Here is a 5,347-nt window from a genome sequence, read left to right as displayed (position 1 = left end):
CTTCGGTGAAACAATAATGTGGAAGAAATAACTTGGGAAGCCGAAAAAGACATGAAGTCTATGTATCCTCACTTGTTTCCTCTTCCAGAGGAGGATCCGACTGAGACATCACAGCCTTAAGGTTCGTGTATGGATTCTTGTGTTAGTTATTATCATTGGTCGTGTGAGGCTATTGTCGTTATTGATGATTGTGGCCCTATGTAGCATTGAATTATTGAGTTTTCTACAGGAAGGGTTGTAGTAGTACTGTTATAAAGGCGACTCTGCCAAACATTTATATAGATCCTGGGGAGTTAAACATTCGAGGATGAATGTTTCTAAGGGAGGAAGGATGTTATATCCCGCATTTCGTACGTTAAAGTTTCGTCGTAAGTTAATCGACGTAAGCTCGGGAATGAGATTATTTTTGAGGTTATAAGTATTTATGTTATTTGTAACAAGTGATAAGTCAGTACCGTGAAGATTATAGGGTAAGCAAATCAAAGAATGAGTATTCGTTGAAGTTTGTCAATTTGGGATAAAATACGATCCAAGCTATAATACCCCATATTTATGGACTAGTGCCATACAAGGTACCACATGACCATGATAGTAAGGTCTATGAAGTGTATTAGTATTTACGTAAATTGTGTGCTAGAATTAATTATGTGAATAATTGATTAATTGTGGGAATAATGTGGGAAAATAAGGAAATAATTATGGTATTAAATAGGATTAAGTGGATAAGGATTTTTAATAGGCTGCCACATGGCATTAAGTTGGCCAAGGGTGGCACCAATGTGCATAGATGAGTCATAGCACTTGATGTGCCTTGTTTACACGTGAAAGTGCAAGGCATATCCCTTAAGCCTTCATGTTATTCTTCTTTGGCAATTTGAGATATAGAAAAGATGTTGAAATCTTTCCTTCTATTGTTGGGGATTCTCTTACTTTAGAACATAGCCAAAAACGTACACACATGATACTCCATATGTTCAACAACATGAAGTATGCCATGATCATAAGAAATGCTTAGTTCTTGTTCAAAGATTTAGAAGGAGCAAAAGTTGTTCTTGGCAAGCTCAAGTAAAAGTGTTTGATAAATTCGTCAAGTAAGGTATGTTAAGGATATCCCTTCTTTCCTTTTGGCATGATCTATATGATACAAACGAAACGAGCAAATGCACAACTTTTATAAATGTCTCTATTCATAGAAGCACTAGGGGTGCCTATGTTCTTGAATTCTCATGTGTCTTATTATTATATCTTTTGTTCATGGGTCTCAGAAAAATATGTGGTTGATAAAATTTATCCGGAAGCATATTGATCTTATGACATTTCGAGAAATCTTATTAACTTACTTCTTATGCATTTCATTCATTTATACATGTACATTGACCCATGACCAGATGGAGTTATATACGCGTATATTATATATATATGGGATATGGGAAAAGGTTACGGCGTTATATACGCACCACCATCCGATCAGTTAGTATACGTTGATGATTTTGTCCACAGAGGCCGAAATGATATGATGGGATGCCCTTAGAGGCTTGATGATGTTATGTACACATATACGTACGCATGATACGACATTTATATGCACATGCATGACTTTATAAATATTTCAGGATTCACAAAGTTATTTAGACTTACAGGCGGATTCCTTTACTCCGAGTTTCTTTTATGTCTTTTATGTACTGATTTTCATGCCTTACATACTCGGTACATTATTCGTACCGATGCCCCTATTTCTCGGGGCCTTCATTTCATACCCGCAAGTGCAGGTAGGCAGGTTGACGGTCCCCCTTTTTAGGATCCTTGATCAGCGAGAGTTGGTGTGCTCTACTTGATCTGGAGCTGTTATTAGTTTTGGTACGCTATTTTTGTATGTAGATATGGGTACGACGGGGCCCAGTCCCATCCTTCATACAGTTGTACACTCTATCAGAGGTCTGTAGACAGTCATCTATAGTTGGATAGTATGTGGCCTTGTCGGCTTCTAGTTTTGGATATATAGTTGTCTAAAGAAGCCTTGTCGGCTCGCCCTACCGTATTCCGCATGTATATGTATATATGTCATTTGGACATGTTTTTCTCACGTATGTCATTCACGGGATTCAACAGTTTATTGACAGGTGTTATCATGACCTACCCTTAATTCATATTTATATCTTAGATGCATGCTTAGGGGTGCTCGACAGGTAGGACTCGGGCACTCGTCATGGCCCATTGATTTGGGTCGTGACATTTCTTGACCGCGATCACGAGGTTGGTGACCACGATTGCAAAGAAGGAGGCCTCGTTGTGGTATTTAATGTCCAATTTTGAGATTTTAAGTTCGTTTTCTTCCCTTTTTGAGTTGTTGGAGCACAAGTAAGGCGATTTTACAGGAGTTAAACACCCAAATCCTGAGGGTAAGTAATTTTATCTTTGTTTTGATTATATATTTTGTTTTTACATGGAATATTACACCTAAATCAAGGATTTGAAGAGAAGAATTGGGGAGTTTTGACTTGAACTTAAGAGAATGAATTTTGGGGTTTTGAACATGAAATTAAGGTTGGATTTGGAAAATAATTATATATTTTGACTCATATTCGAATGTGTTGTCAGAATTTGTGAGTTTTGTTGGGTTCCGGGGTGCGGCCCAGAGTTGACCTTTTAGTTGACTATGAGTATTTGATTACAGATTCGGTCTTTATCATCTGTGTTTGATTCCTATGGTATTATTTGATGTTTTTAGTTGTTTTTGGCTAGTTTTGAGCCGTTCGGAGGTCGATTCATATGGGATGGCGCTTCTAGAGTATCGACTTGGCTTGCTTAAGGTAAGTATCTTACCTAAACTTGGTTGAGGTACTAGTTGTCTGAGTTATTTGTGATAGTTACTTGCAATGGGTGGCGCACATGTGTAGGGTTGAGCCCATGTGCGTGCACCGGGGTATTTTTCATGCTCTGGGTTGTGTTTAGGCTATGATATGCCTTGGATTGATTGTTAAGCTTCATGTTGTGATGGTTCTTATATTTGTACCCCTGTTGTGAGCTATTTGAGACGTGTTTGACCTACATAGAGGTTAATCTCCTTATTGAACCTGGTAGTTGCTAATTTCGTGATGTAATTACCTGATTTGAGCTATGATATGATACTTTGAACATGCCTAAACCATAGCATGTCACTTATGCTAGTCCAGGAGTATGAAATTTGATGTTCATTGATCGTGTACAAGTATTCTTGAATATCTACTTTCTGTGTGATATGGATTGGACTGGTAGCATGTGACAACGTGGGGCGGATTGTGATATTGAGCATGTGACCACATTGGGCGAATTGTGATATTGAGCATGTGACCATGCCGTATTACGATATTGAGCATGTGGCCACACCAGTCAGATAGTGATATTAAGCATGTGACCATGACAGGCAGATTGTAATGTTGAGCATGTGACCACACTGGACGGATTGTGATATTGCGCCTGTGATAACGCCGGGCGGATTGTGATATTGAGTATGTGACCACGTCGAGCGGATTATGGTAGCATGTGAGTTATCCGTGATGCGTGCGGATATGGATTCATCCCCCTAGAGTCACTATCTCATGTGTCTTCTTGATGCCGTACACACGGATTGTGAGAAACCGACGAGTTTCTGGTTGATGTGGGATTTGGGAAAGATGATCAGTGGTTTGGTTTGGTTATTGAAATTTTGATGTGGGCCTTAAAGCCGTAAGATGATTTCTGTTTAGATCGGGTTGCACGTCGCAATGGATTGTTTGATTTGGTTATTTCATTTCATCTTTACTTGCAATTTTCTTGGTTGATTACCTGATTTATTTGCATATCTTCTTTATATGCTGGATTGTTGACAGAGCAGAGTACAATAAGTTATTGTGTGCACCAAGATGATTTTATCTTTGACTGATGACTTGATCATATTATTATTCTACACTTGTTAGATTTATGAATTGTACAGGTGATTAGCAAGTATCATTTATAATTCTTGCCATTATTACCTCGTCAAGGTTAGTTATGATACTTGTTGAGTACATGGAGTCGGTTGTACTCTTACTACACTCCTGCACCTTGCGTGCAGATCCTGGAGTTGAGATGATGTGGATGACGGAAGCTGACAATGAAGATGTACCTATTTTTCGGATATATCTACTACTTGTCCTTGGTAGTTTTAGATTCGAATTTTGGTTATGTACATTCGAAACAGATGATGTATTTATTTTCATACCATCTTTGTAAATCTAAGTCTTAGTGTCTCATGACTTGTACTACCAATTCTTGGGTTATTGTATGAAAATTCAGTTATTTCACTTATTGATTTCTTGTTATTTTTTATTAGAGTTGCGTTGACTGTTGTTTGGCTTACCTAGCGGGTTGGGTTAGGTACCATCACGACTAGGTGGATTTTGGGTTGTGACAGTAGCATCTCAAACAAACCCTTCACGCTATATCAAACTCTCTAATCGTGGTCCTTAGACTCATAGCACTTATCATGCATCCATCTCGCAACTCTTCCATGACATCATTACCAACCACCATTGCCTAACAATTAACATATTCTTTTCAACGCATAAGAACGGATAGAAAGAAAATGAAGTTTAGACATCAAGCTGAAAAAAGCCGCACGATAAGGAAAGAAAGAAAGTGAAGTTTTCTAAATGCCTTATAGCCTCTCAAAGATAAACATAGACGTCTCCATGCCGATCCACAAGAATCTACTAGACATGCTCATGACCCATAGGACCTATGAACCTCGGGCTTTAATACCAACTTGTCACGACCAAAACTCCCACCAAGTCATAATGGTACCTAACCTAAACCCGCTAGATAAGTCAGTTAATATAAAATATTATCAAAATAGAATATCATCAATAAATACGTAAATAAGAGTACAAATTTAAGTACATCTACCCCAAGATGCAGTAGTACAAGTCATGAGCAACTAAGATTTGGAATTTTTACGACGTTGGCAAGAAGTATACATCATTTGTTTGAAAATACATAAATAGAGTTACAATTCTTAAGTGTCATGAGCAAGATGGAAGCTAATGGATGGAATGCTGAAGTCTTCAATGTTCAACCTCGACCTCCACAACCGCATAACTCCAAAATCTGCACGCAAGGTGCAAAAGTGTAATATAAATACAATCAACCCCATGTACTCAGTAAGTATCTTGACTAACCTCGATAAAGTAGTGGTGAGGTTTAGACAAAAGACACTCACTTAATATATCTATGTAGTTTATAAACATAGAAAATGATAGGAAAAGTAACCAGACAACAAGTCGAAGAAAAATAACAGTATCAACAATAAGGTATACATTAATGGAAGGAGCTAACAACATACTTTTCTAGA

The sequence above is a fragment of the Nicotiana tabacum genome, chromosome 12 (genome assembly GCF_000715075.1).
Source record: "Nicotiana tabacum cultivar K326 chromosome 12, ASM71507v2, whole genome shotgun sequence".
Classification (NCBI taxonomy): Eukaryota; Viridiplantae; Streptophyta; class Magnoliopsida; order Solanales; family Solanaceae; genus Nicotiana; species Nicotiana tabacum.
This window is presented reverse-complemented; position numbering follows the sequence as displayed.